Below are 23,902 nucleotides of genomic sequence, written 5' to 3' on the forward strand. Positions count from 1 at the left end.
GTCATGTTTCCTTTAAAATATTATTTTTGATATAAACTGAATGAAATATACTCTGTAGTGGAGACCAAGGGACCGAGTAATATAATCCCTGAAGAGACAGAAATTAACCTGCGCCAGGCTCTTAGGAAATGGCAAACACAACCACATGACCATGATCTTTTCCAAAGAGGAGACCTGTCCCCTCCATCTAAAAATGGTTCTTTCATAATGGTGTTTTCAAAGGTGTGTAATTAAAAAAAAAAAAAGAGTATTTTAAGAGGTTTTACTTTAAATCTTGTCGGCCCGTTAGGAAGCCACCCAGCAGGGTTCCTTACTGAGAAACTCAGCGATGTTGTTGGTTACCCCGGCTTTTGTAGGACTTTCCCCCTGTCTCCTCTGCTTGTTCCGGGTGATCTGCCTGTGGGGCCGGTGCCCAGCACCCCCTTCCAGTCCCTGAGCCCCCAGAGCAGTTCAGCTCTGTCTTCCGGCCAAGCTGTCTCAGCATCATTCCCCAAGGCCGCAGTAGCGTGTGGACCCACTGGCCATAGAACAGTGGCCCCAGGCCCACGCAGGGAGCAGAGAGCCTGAGTGGGAAGCAATCAAATCTTGTTCTCTTCAGCCAGCACGGGGGGTCCAGCATTAGATGTCAGAATGTGGCACCCCGACACTGGGGTGTCACTGAGGATGATGAGCATGGCCACACAAAGATGTGCAGAGGTGGCAGGAGAGGTAGAAGAAAAAGGGATCAGAGGAGAAACAACCAAGATCAGAGGCAGGCAGACTGCTCCATGGAGTCTGTCTTGGGCAAAGAAGATGTGAAGGAGACAGGCCAGGTCCAGCAAGGGTGGAGCCTGGAGTTCAGGCTGAGGAGCTGGGGGACTGCCACCAAGCCAACACCTTCCAGGGCGTCAGCGTCTTCAGCCAGCCGGGGACACAGGGAGCCATTGTAAAAGATCTGAAACTCTGTTCATCCCAGGAGGAAACAGACACATTTTAACACAAGAGCAATAGCACAACAAGTGGTCCCTGCTAGAGGTGAGGACAGTAAAAGGTACAAAGGGTGGCTGATGAGCCGTTCTGAGATGGCCTGGGCTTGAACTCAGGCCTAGGTGCTATTCCTGAACTGTGCGACTTGAGGCTGACATTCTATCACATCTCTACTTCTGGCTTTTTCTTGTCAATTGGAGATGAGTCCCTAAGCTTTATCTGCCCAGGCTGGATTTGAACTATGATCCTTAGATCCCAGCCCCCTGAGTAGCAAGGGTTATAGGCATGAGCCACCAGTACCAGATGCTTATATTTGTTTGTTGGTGCTGGGGATGGGACCCAGAGCCTAAACATACTAGGCAAGTGCTCTACCATTGGGAGAGCCCAAGATGACCTGCCTTCACTCAGCATCTGGGCCCGGGCTTGGGGCTTGCTCTTGCCAAGAGTCTGTGCCCAGGGTAGCTGCTCCCTAGTTTTCTCCCAGGCCCAGTGGAGCCCAGAAGATGCCCAGCACTGACAGCCAAGCAGCACGCCTGAGTTACAGTCTCAGTTCCTCTACAGCTCGGGTGCTTCTAGCAGAAACTCAGACGCCTTACCACATACTCAAATACCAAGTTGGAAACTGAAATGCCTCCTCTAGACACCTGGCTGCCATATCTGCAATCCAAAACCTGCATCAGCAGTCCAAAGAGCTGGACAGGAAACCGAGCGCCATAATCAAATCAGAATACCTCTGCAGATTCCTGCACACGGGTCTAGAAAACCAAGTCCTCCATCCCAGTGTGTGACGCAGTAGTGCCAATAAGGATTTTTGTTTTCTACCAGGACGTGTAACTCTTTCTGAATTTCATCTCGAAGGTGAACATTTCCAGTTGTTTTCTTTTCACTGGTCTGTCCATTCTATGAGTGGCAGTGTCCCTGGGATATTTGGACATATTTGAAAAGCCTCTGTCTACAGAACCTAGTGACCTGGTTGAAAGTGAGCTGGTTAAAAATTAGGGCAAGGGACTCCCCGAGATTCCTATGACAGACAGCAGGTCGTGTCAAGAGGGGTCCCAGAGACCCTGGCACTGCTAACCTGCAGGGTGTGCTTCAAGAGACCTGAACACTCACTACTCCTTGTCCAGAGAACTCGCACTCAGAGCTGTGGGTTCAGCTGTACCACATGTGTATATTTTACTTCCTTTTGCTTCCTTTACTTGCTGTTTTTGTTCAATGCAACCCGAACCCCAGGTTTAGCTGGATCATAACTGAGCGTTATAAAGGAGCTGATGTGGATGTCAAGCCTCCCTGTGACAGGAGGGCAGGGCCATTTTCCAGGGAGCCGACTCATTGTCTCAGCGTCCTGAGGGCTTCCCCAGCCCCTGTGGGGTGTGAAGCCAGGAATGGCGGAGGAATGTGTGGCTGTAGGTGTGGATGGCCATGGCGGGTCATTCTCTGTTCTCCATTCTGCCTGGGGCAGCACTTAGCAGTGGAACAGGGCCTACCACACAGAATACCAGGTCACTCATTCAAAGAACAGGAAAAAGGCTTTGCCTCTGTGCTCTCCCTCTGGACCTGTCATTGTGGCTTTTGTTCTGTTTTTCTTCCTCCTCCGTGTCATGCTCCCTGAGCCCTGAGCCGCTCTGAGGCCTTGGGTTTGACAGCTGGGGGGAGCCGCAGCTCCCCGGGGAGGCGGTGCACGGCCAGGGATGCTGGTGTGGGCAGGAAGCAGACTGTGGAGACCACGTCCTAGGGTGGTGTGGCAGACTCAGACCCTGGTCCCTGGCGCCACTGCCCGTCGGCAAAATGGAAATCCATAGATAAAAGTTGTGATGGATTTCAAAGCATCAGGGCACTAAGCCCCTGGCCTGGAACCCTTCGAGCTGGCCTGAGTGACTCTGACCCCACACCTCTTCCCACATGGGAAGTAGAGATCAGGGCAGGGAGGTGTTTCCTATGGGGCTGGCAGGAGGACCAGCTGCCTTTTACAGATGGCGCTCCACTACCCCTGACTCCTCACCAGGTTCTGGAAAAGTCTTCCCTGTCCATCCCACCTGATGCTCTCTGCCCCACCCTCACATGGGTGTGCTCTGCACTCTGACTTTGTGTTGCCATGGAAATGTGTCCCCTCAGACTCGAGCTGGCACAAGAGCCACAATGAACCTCAGTCAAGCAAATAAGTACAATTGCAATGAATGCTCCTCACAGTACTTCATCTCCTTTTAAGGGCAAGCTGGGTATAAGCAAATCGATGAACTCAACCAACACCCATAAGCATCTCCAATACTCGTCAGTGGTTTTCTCTGCCAGAGCCAGGCTGGCCTTGGAGACCGACGTCTTTCCAGTTTGCAGGTGAATTAGCTTGGTTCTGTGGCAGGGCGGACAGAGGTCAAATGGACTTGTTGGTTCTTCTGAGTTGCTCCATGCTGGAATGGAAAGAAGAGCCCCACTCCCATGGCAGGCTCAGACTCACATTTCCATTCAGTTTCTCTGCTGTTAATTTCTGAGCTGGAACTATTTCTCTGCCTTCTGATGCTCAGGAGCTTCATTTGAGATGGCCCAATCCAGCAAGAGAGAGTAAAGTGTAGAAGCTCGTCAGAATTCCAGCAGGCACACTCAAACACCAGCTCTGCCTTCACAGGCTTCCTACAGCAAAGGGGTCTCGTGTCTGCCAGGACTTTACATAAGGTCCCAATACCCCATAATCCTGGGTTCTGTGGTCCCAACTCCACTACTGAGTTACCCAAGTTGCTACGTAGCTGATGTCAGGTATAGGACAGAGCCATAGCCAAGGTGACTTCATTAACAGCAACGAGCAAAGGTTGTTAGAAACACCTGTTTCCCAATGATGCTGCAATGTTCAACTTGTGTGGAAGGGATGAGGGGCTGACTAGGAGCCTTCTGGTCATGTATATCCCAACTGCATGTGAGCGTACACACACACACACACACACACACACACACACACACACACACACACACACACACACGCACGCACTCGCACACACATGCACGCACACACGCATGCACGTGCATACCCGCACGTGCACACACACACATACACACAGGTGCATACGCCCACACACCCAGCAACAGTACTGCAGACAACCTTGAAGTAGATGGATTTGACCTGTGTTTACAAGACGTGCCTTTGCGTGAACGAAGGAGCTTTCTCTGATAATTGGGCAAGTCACCTCCCCAGGCCTGTTCCTTGTCAAGTACCAGCTTGGTGTGAGAATTTTGGTGCTTCTCTAGGAAAACTCATGTAAGGGATCCCGGTTTCCTAGAGTGATCGGTGATCGGCGATCAGCTTCTTATATCAGGGCGGCGCCACCCTCTGTAACTCCAGTGTGGATGCGGGGCAGTGAATGACGGCTGATGATTTGGAAGGCAGTGAGCCTCTCGGAGGACATGCGGGGCCGTGCCCGGGGTTTCTGTTGCTTGGCAACATACAACTTTACCTGTTTTCCACCAAAAACTGCTTAAAGGGCTAGAGACAGCCATTCGGACAGCCGTGTGTTAAGTGGATGTCCTCCAAACTCGCCGTTAAGATGCTGGCTTCCACGATAGAAAGTGAACCCTGGAGCATCAAGGGCACAGGTGAGGAAGAAGGTGCAGGCCTGTTCTCCTGTGTCACTTCAGCTCTATCCGTGTCGCTCACATCTAACCACACAGCCTTGAGTTGAGGTTCCCCTCCAGCATGAACGACTCCTCAGGTATCCCCGAGTTTTCCCAACTCTGGCACTACCACAGGGGCCAGGTCAGTACCAGCCCAGACCTACTCTCTCTCTCCCAGCTGTCCGCTGATGCCGTCTGCATCAGCACCTGAGCCTGGGCTGGTGACCACACTACTCGCTTCTCCACAGTGCGGGGGAAGGAGGCAGAGAGACCAGCTCAGCGGGGGCGCAGCGCGGCCACCCTTGAGCTTTGTGGCTCTGCAGGCCCAGACCCGGCCTGACTCATGCAGACCACTGTGACTTACAGCAGATAGCACAACCCCATGTTTTTTCCAAGTGGGTGTTGTAAGAAGTGTGTCCATTTGCTTCCAGGCCTCCGAGTCTGAGGCCCAGCAATGTTTTTTCCCTGCCTGGGGAGTGTTGCTTTTATATTGCTGAAACAACAAACCTTATGTTGCAGGCAGGGAAGTCTTCACAGCAGGGTCTGGGTAAAGGAGAAGAGGGAACAGAAGAGGAGAGGAGAGGATGAAGAAGAAACAGAAAACAAACATGAAATAAATAGTCGGGAGGGCGGAGGAGACCAGACCACATCATCAAAATGACTCAGACTCAAGGGAACTTAATGAATTTGGCTAAACTTAGGTTTAATGTTTTCCTTGAAGTTCAGCTTCAGTAATCACCTGTGTTTCCCACAGAGCAGCATCTAAACCCCTGTGCAGGTTATCGCTGCCCTGTTGATTAATTGCTGCTACAGCAGAGAGGCAGCGCTCAAAGAACAGGTTCGGAAAGAGCCTAGGGCGGCCCTCTGCCCCCCCTCCCACCCATGTCCCCTCCCTAGGATCCGAGCTCCCTGGGGAGTTAAAGAGTCCAGTGCTGAAATGGGAAACTCTCCATTCTAAAGCGCTGTCCCCTGGCCCTCTGCTGCCCCTGGGCATGACCCTGCAGCATTCTGGCTCCTGGTCCAGTCTCGGGGGACCCAAGGCCCCGAGTTCAAGTCCAGCTCAGCCCTTCAATCATTTATCCCTCAGGAAGGCAAGGCTTAGGAGACCAAAAAAGCAGGGCCCAAATCTTAGTTTTTAAGCTAGCGTTTAAAATTATAGACTTGATTCACGTAAGCACGTGCCCACGTTCTGTGAAATGCACAAATGGCAGGAGCAAGAATATTCATTCAAAAGCACATATGGCCAAAAAACAAAGCAACACCAGAATACCCTACAGATCTGGGAATCTCCTAACAGAAAGCACATACGTAGCTCCTCCATGCTGGTTTCCTGTACTTCTTTGGAAACTGTTTCTCAAGTCTCTGACAGCACTTAACACTCCCTCCTTAGGATTAAGGAGGGTAAATCAGCGTCTCTGATGACGCTGTACCCAGCGCATTCACCCCAGCAGGCGCAGTTCCGACCACTGGGAGATGAAGCTTAGAGTTCAGGTGAGGCCTGGTTAGGTGGCCAAGGTGTGTTTGCTGAAAATCCTGAGCCTGTGAAACCAGTGACTTGATTTCAGTGTGTGGTGTGACTGTGGGGAGCAAGGGGTCCTCTGGCATGCAGCATCACCATGGAAACCAGTGGGAACTTTCCCTTCCCCCCCCCCCCCCCCGGAATGAGAGCAGGGCCCAGCCCAGAAACTCCTTATCAACAGACGACGCAGGGAAGAACGAAAGTCCCGAAAATAAATGGAGTCACAGGAGACGAAGGTGTACACCGAAGCCGTGGAGGAAAGCGCGGCAGGGAATTGGGAAGCTGATGGCCAGGTGCCCAGTGTACCATCTATACGCCTGCTCCCACCCCAGGCCTCGCTCCCGGCTCTGGCTCCCAGAATGAACCTCTAGGACCGCTGTTGGCCTGTACTGCTGTCTTTTTTTTCTTTATAAAAGGCAGAAATCGGTGAATTAAGTGAAATGGAGTTTACAAATATCTAACACTCCTTGGCACTCAGTAAACGCCATACAAGATGTCAGAATCACATTAAAGTGAGAGCCTGCGTCATGCACAGGGACATTAATTGCCTGAAAAGCAAAACTAAACCAAACAGCACAGCAAAGCCCCTCTCCCAGCAAGGGGCCCCGCACGCCCCACATGTGGCTCCAGCATGGTGCCCTGTCACCCGAAGCATACTTTCTTTATAAACTTGCGTGCTCACCCCTTAATCCCGGCTGATATTCAGGAGGCTGAGACCTGAGAATCATGGTTGGAAGCCAGCCCATAGGAAAGTCAGTGAGGTTCTTATCTCCAACTAGCAAAAGGCTAGAAGTGGAGCATAGCTTAAGTGGTAGAGTACCAGCCTTGAGTGAAAAAGCTAAGGGACAGTACCCAGGCCCCTAAGTTCATGTGCCAGGACCAACCCAAAAAAGAAAGAAAGGAAGTTGCCAGAGATTCCCTAAGATGTGATTCTCCCCGTGGAACAGAAGTCGAGAAGCTGCAGTGGGAAATATTCGCCTCCATCCCAAGAGAGCCAAGACTTTATTATGACAGGCAGCAGCCAGAGATTCAGGTTTTCAGATAACAGAGCAAAACTTGGTAGCACATTTCTCTCTCTCTTTCTCTCTCTCTCTCCCCCCTTTCCTTCCTCTCTCCTTCCCTCCTCCCTCCCTCCCTCTCTCTCTCCCTCTCCTTTTAAGAAGTACTATAGCTTGCTGGGAACCAGTGGCTCATGTCTGTAATCCTAGCTACGCAGGAGGTTGAGATCTGAGGATCACGGCTCAAAGCCAACCTGGGCAGGAAAGTCTGTGAGACTCTTATCTCCAATGAACCACCAGAAAACTAGAAGTGGCACTGTGGCTCAAATGGTAGAGTACTCACCTTGAGCTGAAGAGCTCGGGGACAGTGCCCAGGCCCAGAGTTCAAGCCCCACAATGGACAAAAATAAAAATAAAAATAGTACCATAGAGGAAAATAAGAAATGATTTCATTACAAGTAGAGAAGTTATCACTTCAAGGCCACCTCATGCCTGAAATAGAACTGTTCTTTAAGCCGAGGAGAGGAAGTGGAGAGTTGCTGGCCAAGAAGGGTTTAGAGTTTCAGTTACGCAAGGTGACAGAGTGCTGTGGTCTGCTGTGTGACACGCCGTACTTTTATACCCACAGTCACTGTGTCAGCGCACTTCCTACAGTTAGAATCTCTGGGTCATATTTGAAGAGGCTTCACTGCCCACCTACCCAGGGCCTCCTCGCGCCCCGTGTTCTTCATGTTGTAGTTGAATGTGTGTGGGTCAGCGGAGTCTTTTCTTTGAGAGCTAAATCTGAGCTTCAGGGGAAGATGATGGCTGCACCTGCTCATTGTGCTCCCTGCAGGCTGTGGGTGTAGAAACTAGAGACTGCTGGGTAAGTATCCATGGGCAAACAACGCCAGTGGCATGGAGAGATGTGATCCTCTCGTGCTGCTTTACATCATGAGAAAGTTTTGAACTTACTATCTAATATCACTCATTGACAGCTTAGACGTCACAGCTACGGTTCACATTACCTGTCTGTAAAATACAAGAACATTTATGTGGCGTGGCGGGTTATTCACAGGCACAAGTGGCCCCTGCCTGTTCATGACTTCTGCTGCTTAATTTATAATTATATTTTTTACTTGCACTTAAAACAGAACTCAATGCCCTTTGAGCAAGAAGGACTGGCTTAAGATTTTGGATATGCATCTTTCAATTTCGATGCACCCATCAAAGGCATTTTAGGAGATACTTGACATGAAGCTGGCTAACAATTAGTTCAAAATGTTTCCCTAAATCTAGAGGAAGAAAGGTTTTTCTGCTGTCCTGCTTTTCTCCTCTCCCCACCCCCCCTCAAAGCAAACTGCTTATGGCTGAAGGCTCCATCCTCTTGAACAGAGAGCATATGTTCTTCGAGAGACTTGTGTGTCTGCAAACTGTGCAGATGGTTTTTCAATAGCTATGGCTGCATTGTGGGTAAGCCGGCTACACCTTGCCTGTGTTGTTTCTGATGCTGGTGATGAGAAGTGGCTTCCTGCCGGGACTAAGTATCAGCTTTCCTTCTCTGTGGTGCTTCCTTTGAGTCAGTTTATCCTGGAGCCCTGTTCTTTTTCCTGCAAAGTAGATGAGGTTTCCACGCTCTGGCTTTCCCTTCAAAAGAGGAGCTGTCCCCCGGCACTGCAAGAATTCGGTCAGGGCTCACTGCCTGGAAATGCTGAGCGGTATTCAGATATGTCCTGTCTCTGTGGGTGATATTGTGTGCTCCTTGACAGGAAGCTGCTGTCCTGGGCCTGGAGTGATGCATGATGGGAGAATCTCTGAGCATTTGAGCATCCTGAATGGGTGCTACACTTTTTTTTTTTCTTTTTGCTAGTATCAGGGCCACATGCTTGATTTCTCAGTTGGCTCTGCCGCTTGAGCCATGTCTCTAGCCTGGCTCTTTGCTGGTTAATTTGGAGATGGAGTCTTATAGAATTTTCTCTGCTGGCTTTGATTCTCTATTCCCTCAGAACTCAGTTTCCTGAGTAGCTAGAGTAGTAGGTGTGAGCCTCTAGCCACAGTTCTCTTCCATATTTGCTTAGTTTCAATACTTGTTACTGGGGGTTGGGGAAACAACAAATTGTGCATGGTTTATCATGGGAAAGGAATATTGTTATCTTCTGATCAGTTAGTATCCCAGCCCAGTGTTATAGCAAAATCTGGTTGTGTGTGTGTGTGTGTGTGTGTGTGTGTGTGTGTGTGTGTGTGTGTGTGTGTGTCCTGTGTGTAGAACAACACACAGAGTAAAAAGTGAGTGATATTATTATGAAAGCTGGAAGTTCTTTCTTTTTCTTTTCTTTTTTCTTTTTCTTTTTTTGGCGGTAGTAAGGCTTGAACTCTGAGCCTGGGTGCTGTCCCTCAGCTCCTCAACTCAAGGCGAGGACTCTATCACTTGAGCCACAGCGCCACTTCCAAAAGCTGGAAGTTAGTTCTTTAGAAGCATTAGTGTTTACATTTGCTTCCAGCCAGGTCTCCTGATCTGCAGTGTGCTGGACTGTGGATGCTGCTAGAATGCTAGAACCTCCTTTGCATGGCATTTTACCCCAGTCATTGTACAAGGTAGATCTAGACATCTTGCTAAGATTTTCCTCCCTTTTTAATGATGATTTAAATCCTTCCACTCCCCAAATAACTTCTGTGGGGGCTTTTCAGTAGTACTGTCTGGGCCTGGGGGACTTTGAGAACATGTCCTCACCGAGGACAAGCTAAGGCCCAGGCCCTCTGTGTCCCCACACTGAAGACCTTCTGGGGTGCAGAAATGTGGGGCTTGTGGCACCTGAGGCCTTCATCAAGTATGGAGGCACAGAAGCAATGAAGCCTGCTGTGTCTGCAGTCAGGGGTCACCAGGGTTTAAGGGCATCTCCGGGGCTGTGGTGGCTTGCCCCTGTCGCCTGGCTTCCGGTTTCTGTTCCCATAAATGAGCTTCCATCCCTGTCACCAAAACGGGGCCTGAGCAGCATTTTGCAGGCTGCAGAGCAGCTAGGCCTGGATAACCTGGTCCCTGCCTGGGACCAGGAAGAGCCAGAGCCCTCGGGGTGGCCTCGGCGTCAGCTGTCCCCTGTGAAATCCAGAGCATCCGGACGTGCCCGCGATGGGAAGGGCCGAGCTGCCACGGAGCGGAACGCGCGGCTTGGCCTGGCAGCCCCTGCTCCCCGAGGCTTTATTTCTGCCGTGACCTCTCCAGGTCAGCAAGCGCTCTCAGAGACACCGGGTGAGGGCCAAGGGTCTGTTTCTGACGGCCACCTGTCCAGCAGACCACATAGGCAGGACAGTGCTGTGTGCAAAAAGTCTAAAATGAGTGTGAAAGTCTGCTGCGGGGTTCTGAGCTGGAAGCAGGTGCAGAGAAGGTGTTGGCTGGGAAGGAAACCCCACCATGGCCGAACCATCATGCACAGGGCTCTAGGGGCCTGTTCTGCTTGCAGCCTGCCCTGCTCCTGGCACTGGGCATGGCACAGGACAGGGGCTCCAGCAGGGACCTCTGGGTGGATGAAGACTGGGGGACGAAGCAGGCATCGTCAACCTGTTTGGCAGTTGTGTGTCTTATGAATGATGGTTTGGGGCTCTCCTCCCTCATCCACTTCACTTCAACGATTGAGAGGTGAGGAGGGCTTGGGGTCGGACGCCAGGTTCTGATCCTGGCTTGTCCTCTGATCCTCATATTTCTCCTGGGCCCCTAAGGAGGTGAGGATGTTCCCTGTGCTCAGGTTTGTTGGGGGAGGAAGGAACGCTGCTCTGGGCTGGTCCGGGATGGGGCTTGAACTCCGGGGCCTTGTGCTCTTGCTGCTGGGACTCTACTACTTAAGCCATAGCTCCACTTTGGGCTTTTAATTGGTGATAAGAATCTCATGGATTTGTCTGCCCAGGCTGGCCTGAATCTGGATCCTTGGATCTCAATCTCATCAATGGTGAGGATCCTGAGGTATGAACCACCAGCAGCTGGCAGGTGTTTCTTCCTTTGTGGTCTCCTAATTACACGATAGCAGTTATGTTTTCGTTCTTTGGGGAAGTTTTTTTTTTAAACTCCATTTTCTAATGAAATGAAAAATATGAGCACTGCAAACTGTAGATGCTTTGCTTTACAACTGCTATTTTAAACCTGTATTCCATTTGTTCTGATAATAGTGTAAAACAAAAAGGAAAGAGGAGGGCAGCACAATAATATTAGCAAGCCGTTTTTAAGGTGAAATAAAGTTTGAATGTCTGGAAGATGCAAAGTGCGTTTCCCAGCCCCCGCGGTGGCCGCTCCCGTGAGGAGGGGAAGCTGGAACCCTGCCAATGTTTTAAAATTAGAGCCACAGGAACGAGCCCGACTTAATTAGTACAAATGTCGTGTAAGTTCTAATAATGAGTGCAATTTACAATACATCTCACCATGTAATTTAGCACAACAGGGCTTGCAAATGGAGGATTCATATTTAATCAAGGAGAGGATCGATGCAAAGGAAGACAAATTCTGCATCGGGAGCTGAGGGGTCCCTTAGGAACCAGGAAGGGGCTGGGGCAGGAATCTCTGGTCCATGTCCGCATTCCCAGACCCACGCCTGCCCCACCCCTCGGCTTCTGCCTGGTCCACAGAGAGGAAGCTGTGTCATTTGCTTATCACCGTGGTGGTCCAGGAAGGGCTCCGGGTCTCTGTGCCTCTGTGTCCTCAGCTGTAGAACGAGGGTCACAGTACCGAGGAGGAATTCAGGGAATTGGTGACGTTCGGCACTGAGGAGATGGCACAGGGACACAGCTGTTGTCACCCGTCATTTCTGTAAACATTGCCATCCGTGAGATGCTTGGATCCTGGGCTGGGCATGCCTTTCCTGCAGAGGCAGAAAGACGTGTGTTTTTATTAGGTAGCTTTCCGTGACTGTGAGGAAATGCCCGAAGCAGGCTACGTTATAAACAAAGGGTTTTACTTTGGAGGTAATCTGAGCATGGTGGTCCGGGCTCTGGTGAGGAGCCCAGAGTGGAACTTATCACATCACGATGAGTGGGTGCACGTATGTGCACGTCCCTCTAGGTGGTATCGTTCCTTGTGCTCACAGAGCCCCCAGAGGTGCGTCACCTAATGATCAGGTCTAGTGTAATCTTTTTCCATACGCCCTACTCTAAATACCACAGTTAAACGCACTACCCTCTTTAACTGATGGTTTGGGGGTTTCAATTCCTGTGTAGGTTCCAGGGACAAAATATATGTAAACCTTAGCAGTGCTGATTCTTAGCATGACTTGTCGAAAGGTTAACATTATAGTCAGGAGCCATGGCTCACTCCTGATATCCTAGCTACTCAGGAGGCTGAGATCTAAGGGTCATGGTTCAAAGCCAGCCTGGGCAGGAAAGTCCCTGTGACTCTTATCTCCAACTAAACACCAGAAATCTGGGAGTAGAGCCGTGGCTCAAGTGGTAGAGCGCTCGCCTTGTGCAGAAAAGCAAAGGGACAGCGCCCAGTCCCTGAGTTCAAGCTCCAGGACTGGCACACACAAAAATATGCACATTAAATATAAAATATAATAGGCAAGTAGCATAACACTGCAAATGCGTAGCATCACATAAAACCAGCCATCTGCAGCGCACAGTGAGCAGTATCTAGTCCACTTGCGTGCAGCCTCCCGCTCTGCCTGGCTCCAGCAGCAAGCCCTGGACCCCTACATCACCATCACCTCCTCCCTCCTCCCGCCCCCCCCCCGTCCTCACCCCCACCAAGCAGCATCCTGCCACTCCTGTTTTCACACTCTGCACATGTTAAGCAAATGAGAGCGCCTGGCCTTCACTTAGCAATGGTGAAGAAAGGTTCTCTTTCCATCCGGACAATTCCTCTGTGCAAGCAAGGTCTATCTCTCTTCACCTCCCTTCCCCCTTCCCTCCCCTCCCCTGTCCTCTCCTCTCCTCCCCCCTCTTCTCCTCTCCTCCCTTCCCCTCTCCTCTCCTCTCCTCCTCTCCCCTCCATTCCCCTCCCCTCCCCCTTCCTCTCCTCCTCTCCTCTCCCCTCCCCTCCCCTCCCCTCCCCCTTCCTCTCCTCCTCTCCCCTCCCCTCCCCTCCTCCTTCCTCTCCTCTCCTCCCCTCCATCACCTCCCCTCCCCTCCCCTTCCATTCCCTCTCCTCTCCTCTCCTCCCCTCCATCCCCTCCATTCCCCTCCCCCTTCTCCTCTCCTCCACTCCCATCCCCTCCCCTTCCCTCTCCTCCCCTCCCATTTCCTCTCATCCCCTCCCCTCCACTCCTATCCCCTCTCCTCTCCTCCCCCCTCCCTCTCCTCTCCTCTCCGGCTGCCGGCCAGCCCAGTGTCAGTCATCCGCCAGCAGACAGACCTCTAGGCCCTTTCTCTTTGGGGCTTCTGTGAAATACTCATCTATGAGGTTGTGTTGTCTGTATGAACACCTGTGCTGCATGGAATCTGCCCGTGCTTCTCCCCCAGGGCTCTCAGGCCCTCGGCTCTCACCAGCGATGCACCAGGGCTCTGCTTCCTCACGTCCCGTGCACCCTGCGTCTCCTCCGAGTCCTCCAAGCTGTACCCATCCCAGAAGGGCGAAGGCACAGGGCGCCGTGGCCGGAGCTTCCTCACTCTAGCACTGATGATGCTGAGGAGCTTTTCTTGTACTTGGGACCAAGTACAAGTCTCTGCCCGTTTTTCAACTGGGTTGTCCGTCTGCTTGTTGTGGAGCCGTCAGAGCGCTGATGCTAAATCCCTACCGATCGATGATCTGCAAACACATCTGTCCGTCCTGTGGAGCGGGCTTTCTGAGCAGCGCCCTGTGATGCCTCCTGCTCTGGTCTGGGTGGGGCAGAGCCTGGCTGCAGCAGGCCATGCACTGGGCCTCGAGGTCCTCTGCCCTCCCGTCCTCTGTGCTCTTTCCGCCTCTTCACACTCTTCCGCAGAGTTTATAGAAGCATCGATGCAAGGATTTGATCAGGCACAAGAACTTTATACTTTACCAACTTCTGGCTGATTAACTTCAAAAAGCACTGGTTAGTCTTCTGCCTCTCTGAGATAAGTAGCACTCAGTAGGCTCATGGTGTTTCTTTTTCAAGCTTGCTTAATTATTCTAACTTAAAATGAGGGGAAGGGGCAGGGAAAGTGGCTCAGTGGTAAAGTGCTTGCCTGGTATGCATGAAGCCCTGAGTTTGATTCCTCAGTACCACATAAACAGAAGAAGCTGGAAGTGGTGCTGTGGCTCAAGTGGTAGAGTTTTAGCCTTGAGCAAAAGAAGCTCAGGGACAGTGCCCAGGCCCTGAATTCAAGTCCCAGGATTGGCAAAAACAAACAAACAAACAAAAAACAAACAAGGTGAAGTGAAGAAAGATTTAACATCTGTATGGAAAGCGTCACCACCAGAGCTGGAAGATTGGGTGAATGCAGGATTGTGTTTTATGCACACTGCTTCACGCTGCTTTACTCTGCCAGACCTGGCTCACACCAGGAGAGAAATGGGCAGACCTTTAGGCGAGTGAAAGACTAAAAATGCACACGCGAGGATCACTGAGGGACCGTTCTGAGTAGTACCCCCAGGTTGTGCCAAGTACCACGAAGGTCTGGTGATTCTCACCAGCAGTGCTGGCTGTGGGTTCGCTCTGCACCCCAGTCTCCTTACCACAGGGGTGCCTCATGCAGGATCCTGTGCTGAAGGAGGCCTGCCCAGGCCGCATCCGTGCCACCCCCCTGACCTAAACATTGTACAGTGCAATGTGTGTGCTCGGGCTTGATTCCCCTCTTCCCGTTACCTGACTTCTGGTCACGCTGTGACCTCGCCGACACTGAGGTTTCTCCTCTTCCTTTTCTTCACTGAGCGGGGAATTCTCCCTCGTGGGGTGCAGTACTTTGTTGATAAATATTTGTGGGAATGCTACTATGTGTTTAGAGAGATGTAGATCCAGAGAGAAAGAATGCTCAATGTGGCTTTTTGGGGGGGGCCAGGGGGGTTCATTCACTGAACAAATATTTATAAGTGCCTATTTTAAGGAAGCAGCAACCTTTCCAGGTAAACCAGGATGGAGGAAGTTCTGAGGGCAAAGATTGAGAATCTAAACCCGCAGAATGCTAACACTGGTTTGGCGCCAGGATAATCAAGGGGTAATGTCCGGGGTGAGGGCTGGAGTCAAAGTAAATGTTTTCATTTGACAAACTGTGTGCATATGTGTCCTTGAAGGAAATGTTCGTGTGTTGAGTAGAGTCCCACACGTCCACACTCCACTGGTGAGTCTTCAGTGCTGCAGCCTCGTGCCCTGAGCCGTGATTGTAGAGATGCAGCCTCACACTCTGAGCCGTGATTGTAGAGATAGTCCGTGCTGAGCCGTGATTGTAGAGATGAAGTCCCAGGCTAAGCCATCATTGTAGAGATGCAGTTGTGATCTGAACCATGATTGTAGAGATACAGTTGTACCCTAAGCCGTGATTGTAGAGATGCACCCTCATGCTCTGAGCCGTGATTGTAGAGATGTGAGTTCTTGTGTCTGAGTACTTTCCAACTCAGTTTGAATTCAAGCTCTGTCATTTCCCAGCAGAGCCCCCTTGGGTAGGTTGTTGAACCTCTCTGATCCACGGTGTCCTGTAAAGCAGATGGGCGGGGAGATGCAGAGCGGGCAGGATGTGGATCCGGCCGTGGAGGGCGCCCTGCATCTGCTGATGTTACGAAGTAAGCCGTCGCAGGGGGGCTGCTGAGAGACTTCGGTGGACAAGAGGCTGGACTCCAGCCTCCCCGCTGTGTGCAGCGCAGGCCGGGCAGCACAGTTCCCATGCCCTGCGTCCACGCGGGGTTTTCCCAGTCTCGGCACACCAGTCCCAGGGTGTGTGTCCATGGGACTGTGTCTGTGTGTCCTCTGGCTCACGGCACCAGTGCATGGGAAGAGGAACAAAGCCGATCGTGTGGCCTCGTGCATGGGTGGCCCTGGGAGCTGAGCAGACTGCAGAGCACCATGTACACTCCAGAAAGGGTAAGCAGGTTGCTCATCCTCACTTCTTCCCGAGAAGGCGGGGCCCCTTCCTTGGGTTTGTGAGCAAGCTGGGAGGGTGAGGAGTGGTGGCCGGTTCTGCGGGCGCCTAAATCCCTGCTCCAGGGCTCAGTATCGGCCAGCATGGAAGAAAGCCTCTCACGTCCCGGACGTCCCCAGGGGTGCAGGGAGACCACGGCTCTACTCAGTTTATCTCAGGGACAGAGCCAGCCCAGGGCCACTCAGCTAATGGCTTGTCTCAAACTCGTGTCCCTGGCCCTTTCCAGTCCCCTGCAGCAGAGCAGCGGCTGCAGGTGGAAAGATGGTGGAGAAATCCAACGACCTGGGGGTTTTAAACAGGATTCCTGAGCCGCCCGGGGTCCTGACTAGGCGCAGGTGGCTAAACGCATTGTACGGTTTACACAGGTGTCACCCCACGACAGCAGATGCTCTGTCCCTCCCACTCCGGGGTTCCAGTCTGAGGGCCAGGACTGTCCTCCCATGCGCTGGCACTCTGTGGGGAAACCGAGGATGCGGTTGTGGGTTACACCCAGCCACAGCCACAAATTGAGAGCGTCCAGGGCAAACAGGAGCCTGCAGCCGCTCCGTTCATAGCACACTACCGTGCGGAGACAATCATCCACGTGAGCGTTCCTTCGGTCCCTGTGTCCTGGGTGGCCCGGTGGGAGGCCCTCTGTGGTTGTGAACGTGGTGGACTTTCCCTCCAGCCCGAGACACCTCTTCATTCCCTGCACGCTGAACAGCTGGTTCAGGCGCTCACACCAGTGGTGGCCCGCATGTGCAGATGCGCGCGCTCACACTGGCCAGGTGTCACCCCTGCCAGCTCTGCGTGCGAGTCCCGAGACATGACGAATGACATTACCTCACTGGGCCACAAGCCCCACCCCACACACGGAGGGATGTGCTGCTTGCTCTCCCTTCCCCCCACCTGCCCTCCCGGCCCCTATCTCCCCTTCTGCCCCCTCCCCTCCTCTCCCCTCCCCAGCCTTGCTCCTACAACTTGGATTATTATACAGCGGGGACCTGATCTGACAGGCAGCAGGCAGTGAAAGGCGGGCGTCTCTGGCACGGCATGCTGCCACCTTGCCCTCAGCACCAACCTCGGGGCGCACGATCTTTGAGTCATAGTCTCCAGGATAATTAATTTTAATATGCTTGAAGGAATCGATGTTGTGGGAAGCACACCAGCTTCCTGGGCCTGGCGTGCTCTTTGACAGATAACTTCCTTCTCGTGCTGCGGCCCAGGTCCTTCCTCTGGGCTGTGGAGCTTCCTGGAGGAGCGAGGGTGAGTGGACCCCCAGAAACCGCAGTTGTAGGTGGAGCAGGACCCAGGAACCGAGGCTCCTCCGTGACTTGGGAGATTTCAGACGCGTCTTACAGTGCTTCAGTAGAGAAGGAAGGACTGGAGGGCAAGTATTGGCCCTGACATTGGAGCCGTTGTTGTTTGGGGGAGCGGAGGATCAGAACCCAGGTTTCTGGGCGGTTCTGGTTGGAGAGCAAAGGGGAATTGGAGGGTTCTGGCCCCGACCCACGGTCCTGGACATTTCCATGGTGTCCTGGCAGCGCCACCTGCTGGTCATCACTGACATCAAGCCTGAGTTCTGTGTGGAAACAGCCCCCCCACCTTCCCCCATCCCTGAAGCTCCAAATTCCAGGTGCACAGCTGAGCCCAGAAGATGGAAAGTGATAAAGCTGTTATTATTCAGCTTTCTTCTGTGGCCACCCTGCCCACCTGTGCTTCCTCACCTGTCTCCCCTTTGCTATTGTCTGTCTGATCCCTCCCCCCCCTCACTTCCTGGCACCCCAGACAAGTACCACAGGTGGAGCCCAGCCCCGAGGGGCTGCTCAGACATGCGGGGGTGGAGGGGGGCCCGGGCACAAGGCTCGAGGCCATTGCAGTCTTCATGCAGAGCATCCTCACCCCAACTGAAGGTGTGGTGCCCCTCCCCGTCACAGGATGGACAGGGCCCCCCGAGGGGCAGGCAGCTTTCCAGGGGACCGGGAGAGCCCAGCTGTACACCTGGTCCACCTGTCTTTTGTCTCTCACTCCTGGGAGTGTGCTGGCTGCCTCGGGCGCCCCTCCTCCCCCCTCCCTCCCTCCTTCCCCTCCCCCCCCCCCCAGTGAGTTGCCAGAGCAACCTCGCTGAGGGCACAGATGTTTCCTAAATAACCGACCAAAGCTTTCCTCGTCCTGGGCCTGTGAGAGCAGGCCAGCACCGCCACAGGGTGACCTCCAGCGTTGCCTTCCACGCCGGCTGTGCCAAGTAACTGCAGGTATCCCCTTCCCCGCCCTGGCTCGGGGGGCACAGGTCAGCTGACCCCTCCACTCAGGTGCCCCTCGGTGTTTCCACAACTCCGGAGGTGAGGAAGCGGTATTCTTCCCTGTTTCTGGAAGCATCGCCAGGGCGGGGGTGGGCACGAGGTCTCCAGAACCCAGGGCGTCCGTGCTGATTTGAGAATGGAGGTGACTCAGGGTGGCCACCCTGCCTTGATCCCCCGTGTCGCCCCCCAGTCAGAGCAGAGCACCCCCCCCCCAGGTCGTGTGTCTGTCTAGCCTGTTCCATGAAGCCAGGCCTCCTTCTCCGCTCCGCGGGCAGGGGACGCTCAGTGAACACCTGTTGACTGAACGAACAAACAAATCCAAGCAAATACAAATCTCAATGACTAGCTCCCGGCCACACTACAATCAGCATTTTCTTTAAAAATTCATGCGTGCCACAATGTTTCCCAGTGTGAGAGCCAAGCACTTTGTGAAATTGGTGTGGATTTTCTATTAAAGAGGAAAGGGCCTATTTATTAATATTCCCAAAGGATAGGCTAGCATTTCGCTGTGCTGCTGTGTTGTGGTTATAATTTCCCATAATTGTATGGTCTTGATGGTAGTTCCTGGCGAAGCAATAAAGCAAAATGTATCCCTGGAAGTCTAATATGGAAAGTGTGACCGTGCCAAATACGAGTCATCAGAGGGCCGGGTCTGGAGTGGCAAGGAGAAAACTTTCCCTCAAGATGAAATAGAGTTGTCTGGCACATCTCAATCTGTATGTCCAAATAGTGGGTAGGCTTGCTCCTAAGAAACCGGTTAGGAAAATCTAGAAATGGAGGGAAACTCCTGTTTTTCCTTATTTGTTTGTTTGTTTGGGGGATTTTGTTGTTGTTGGTTTGTGTTTTGGTGCTGATGAAGGCCAGGCACTTCTATTGCTAAACAAATGTTGAGCACTGAACAACATTGAACAGCACCCACAGATCAAGAACCCTTTATATTCTTTCTGCCTGCTTCCTCAGGGCTAGCATTCTACCTTTTGAGCCATGCCTCCACTTGGCTTTTTGCCAGTTAATTTGCAGTCTTGTGGACAGTTCTGCCAAAGCTGGCTTCCAATAGTGATCCTCCAGATCTCAGCCTCCTGAGTAGCAAGGATTACAGGTGTGAGCCTCCAGTACCAGAGTTACAAGTCCTATTTTGTGTATCACTGAGGGCCAGTGGTAGAAAGGAGCTTGTCAGCAATTAACATGAACCGGGAAGCAATTCCTCCCTAGACACTCAATCTGCTGGCACCTTCATCTTGAACTTCCAACCCTTCATGCTGAGAGATTCCTGTTGCTTCTCTATGCCAACCAGTCTAAGGTGTTTCATCCTAGCACCCTAAACTGACCATGTGTGTTGAGGGGAGGTCCCTAAAGGCAGAACTCATTTATTTTGTCCTCCCTTGGACACCGTAGATGTCAGTAAGTTGTGGAAGGAAGGAAGGAAGGAAGGAAGTTACCAAAGTCTCACTTAAACTAGACCTAAATCCTGCCTTTTCTGTTCTACAGATGTGTGATCTGGCTCAAGTGGCCATGATTCTCTGGGCAGTGATGTGGCTCTAGTGTAGACTCCTGATTCTTCCTTCCAGGTGGCCTGGGATGGTGAACTGGGTCATCTTTGGGGCATGCAGTGGCCCTGGGATCCTCATTTGCATCCTCGTCCAGAAGCAGTCAGGCTGTGTGGAGAGGAGGCTGCTCTGGGAACCACGGATGGGTGAGCAAGGTCTGGGGTGCGTTCTGTTAGCACAGTGCATGCATAGTGAATGGTGGGGCTTAGGCAGCCCGGGCCATGCCTCCGTCGGCCACAAGGGGCAGTATGTGCCCATGTGGTCAGGTCTCTAAGGAGGGTTGACACAGCTTCCCTTTTTTTTTTTCCTTAGCTACAATTTTTGGGGTCAAATTTTCTCCCAAATAACCAGAGGAGCGGGGATAAATAATTCATGCACGCTGTTTGGCCCGATTAACATTTCTCAGATGATGGAGGCAATTCTTTGAAGTTGATTCCTTTTTGAGAGACACCAACTCAGCCCTGTTGGGCTAGGCCAAGCTTCTGCCCTAATTAGCTATTTACCCCAGGGACCCGTGTCAGGAGGCAGGATTTATTTTTAATAAAAGAAGATTAAAATCTGTGTATGTGTGGCATCGTAAGGAAAACCAAACCAAATTAAAATCCTCCCGCAACTGCGTGGGGGGGAGACTGGCGCACGAGGGTTTCACTTGGAATCGCGTCCTCTCTGTCCCGACCCCAGCACCAAGGGGCCCGTTGGGGTCGTGAGCAGGTGCCGTCGGGAGAGTGGACAGGTCCTCGGAGCTGCCGGAAGCCCCACCCGTGGGGTGGGGGGAAGTGGAGGGGGCGGGGGACACAGCGGGAGTGGGGTGGGGTGGGAACACTGGCTACATCTGGTCTTCCCCGGAGAAGCCCCAGCTCCCGCTTTTCATGTGGACATGCCGTGCCTTTAAATATTTGCAAACTGGTGAAAGCATCCAGGCACCATCTCGGGTTCAGCTTTCTGTATAAGAGCAAAGCACTTGCAAATGACCCAAGTGCTTACACAGGAGAATGGGGCGCACCTTTGGGGCACGGGGCAGCCTGGGCAGCGGTGGGAAAGGAACGAGCAGCTGGGGAGCCTGGGCACCTGTCGAGGTGAAGGTTCCGGTGGAAGAGAACGCGTGCCGTCAGACCCGTGCCAGGAAACCCGGAGCGGCTCAGCGAAGCCGCTCCGGAGGCAGAAATCAGATCTGAGGAGGGGACATGGGGGGAAGGGGGAGGGGGGAAGGGACAAGAAGGCACACATGCCAACCCAGCCCCGGCCTTTCACAGCCCGCCTGCCCCAGACTGGGAGTGGAAATTTCCAGAAAGCACATGAGGGACTGTCCTGGAAGTGGTCAGGATTTGAGGGTGAGGGACGTGAGAGTGATTTGTTAGGCCCTGGGATCCTAGATGAGAACACAGCCCCCCCCCCCCCCCCCGCCCCGTGCATGAGCAGCTTCGTGCTTGCTCACCACCTTGCTCCCCCCCCATCCCCCAGCCCAGCCCAGCCCAGCCCAGCCCAGCCCAGCCCAGCCCAGCCCAACCCAGCCCAGCCCAACCCAACCCAGCCCAGCCCAACCCAGCCCAGCCCAGCCCAGCCCAGCCCAGCCCAGCCCAGCCCAGCCCAGCCGCAGGTAGATGGGCCAATGGCTCCTCCCCAGTGGCTTCCCGTGGTAAAGCAAGCCTACCACTGTCTCCTTGCAGCTCTGTGTCATCCTGCATCCTGCAGTCCAATCAAATCAGGCCGCAGGGACCAAGCCCTGGGCTCCTGTGGCGTGAGGCTGTCCTCGCCTCCTGCTGGTCCTACAAGCGGACAGAGCGGACAGAGCGGGAGGCCCCGGCTGTCCCTCAGCAACGGCCGTGCCGGAGCAGCCGGAGGCGACCGAGTCTGTGAGGAGGGTCCCCACGCTTCTCTGCTAAGACCAGAAGCTGGGCCCTGCCCGGGACCCCCAGACAAAGCCTCTCTGGAGAGGAGGGAGGCTGCAAACCAAGGCATGGGAACAGGGGAGCTTCTCAGCCCATGGCGTTGCTGGGCCCTGGGCTCTCCCATGTCCCGGCCCCACTCTGACCTTCCCATAACCTCCCCCCCACACACACACTCATATACACACACTCTCACACACACACATGTCCCAGCCCCACTCTGACCTTCCCATAACCCCTACACACACACATACACACACACATACTCATACACACACACTCTCTCTCACACACGCACACCTCTCTCTCTCTCTCTCTCTCTCTCTCTCTCTCTCTCTCTCTCTCACACACACACACACACACACACACACACACACACACTGTTTTTAGTGGGCTTGGAACAGCACAATAAATTCCAGGACTTTTCCCAGGACCTAAACCTCGGGGCAGGGGTCTTCCCTTGTTCCCTGGCCCCACCAGCCCCAGGGAGTCCACAGGTCTGGGCTAGAGTCTGAGCTCTGTCATAGCCCCTCTGAGCCTCAGTTTCCCCAGGTGAGGGGTGATAGCACGGCCAGCTTCCTGGGTTGTGAGGACAAGAGGATGTGTGTGCGTAGTTTCATGCCAGCACAGGAAGGCTCTTCACAAGCCACAGTTCCTGGGCTCCATGCCCTGCCCTGGCCCTGAGTCCATCCATGGGCTCCATGCCCTGCCCTGGCCCTGGCGTGGCCTAGGCTTCCATCCGTGGGACTCTATGGTGGCCAGGCTGGCCACAGCGAAGGTTCGCCTCTGCAGTTCTTGGCCGGTCTCTGGATTTCAGCGTGGTTTGCTCATTCATTCGTTCATTCTCTCTTTTTCACTTATTCGGGGAGCATCCCAGCCTCCACCCTTTACACGGAGGCTGCCCCTGGCCTCCATGAGGTGGGGCCTGGAGCCAAGGTGGGAAGGGGCGTGAGGGAGGGCTCATCTCCACCCCAAGACCTCAGCCTCTTCACAACCAGCCCAGCACCCGGAGCCAGTGACCGCTACAGCTCTGTGGGAGCAGATGAGAGTGCGAGGGAGGGACCCAGCCTGGCCTGCGGGTAGCAGGGGCGGGGACCCCAATGTGTCCCGCCCCCAGGATCTCCTGTCTCACGGAATGAGGGCCGAGGGGAAGTCAGGACAGACAGGTCCCTGCACAGGGCCCCCCGGGTATGTTCTTGGATTCTTGAAGGATTTGCCAGGAGGGAGAGGCTGTGTGTGTCTGGGTGTGTGCATGTGTGTGCGCGTATGCATGCCACATGTGTGTGAGCACTGGATATGGAGTTCTGTGGGGTGGGTGAAGCGCATAGCTGCATTCAGAGTCCGGTGGATGGCAGGACCGCCCTTCCACAGCCGCCATGGGATGGTGTGAGATGCGGCGTGGTTGCATGCCGGGAGGGCCTCCATCATCCATCGGAAGAATCTCAGCCTGTCTGGGCCCTGAGATGGCCCCCGCACCAGCACAAGTCCATTTTTCACTTGGTTTTGATTGGCTGACTGATCATATTCATATTAAGCTCAGGTACAGGCTAGGCCACAGACACAAGCAGTTTTCACTACATCTCTGCTGTTTGGCTCCACTAGTGTGGATCCACACGCTGGACACTGCTCTTTCAGTTCTTTGATGAAACCAAGTTCAACGTATAACCCACAGAGAGGCGCAGAGGTCTTCAGCAGTGTGTGTGTCCACAGACCTGGGGGGCATTCAGAGGCAGCCCCGCCCTTACACACGAGGCGCCCCCATGACAGGCCTGGGCTTTCTGTCGGCATTGTGTCCCGCTGCATGGCGGAGAGGTCCTGCCCCCAGGTCCCGGGAGAGCACGCAGTGCCTGGGCTCTTCTGTCCAGGCTGCTGTCACCAGGCGCTGGAGGAAAGCCAGTGCATGGCCGGTCCAGTACAGGAATAACAAGGGCTCCACTGAGCCTCTGGACAGATGGGCGGGCGGAAGGCTGCACTGCCCGCTGGGACTGGAGCTGGCGGTGGCTGGGGCTCCAGCCCCTGTGGTTTCTCAGGAAATTTGTTCTCCCCCAATGAGCCCCCAAACTCTTCCCAGCCTCCTGTCTGCTCCCCTTCCCCAGGGCATTCTGCCTTTCTGGAA

At 53.5% G+C, this 23,902-nt stretch overlaps 1 protein-coding gene across 5 annotated transcripts in view; it reads left to right on the forward strand.

Annotated features, from left to right (window-relative positions):
- Ptpre (protein tyrosine phosphatase receptor type E) overlaps nt 1–23,902 on the forward strand; it is a 118,532-nt gene that overhangs the window by 56,894 nt on the left and 37,736 nt on the right. The window contains exon 1 of one of the 5 annotated variants that reach the window (XM_070011413.1): nt 7,882–7,948. The exons of the other annotated variants lie outside the window; for them this stretch is intronic. The gene's annotated coding sequence lies outside the window, so the exon portion shown is untranslated. Of the gene's footprint in view, nt 1–7,881; nt 7,949–23,902 lie in introns of those variants that run through there. 5 annotated transcript variants of the gene reach the window in all.

Source organism: Dipodomys merriami, unplaced genomic scaffold, assembly GCF_024711535.1.
Source record: "Dipodomys merriami isolate MVZ:Mamm:240054 unplaced genomic scaffold, mDipMer1.0.p SCAF_82, whole genome shotgun sequence".
Lineage (NCBI taxonomy): Eukaryota > Metazoa > Chordata > Mammalia > Rodentia > Heteromyidae > Dipodomys > Dipodomys merriami.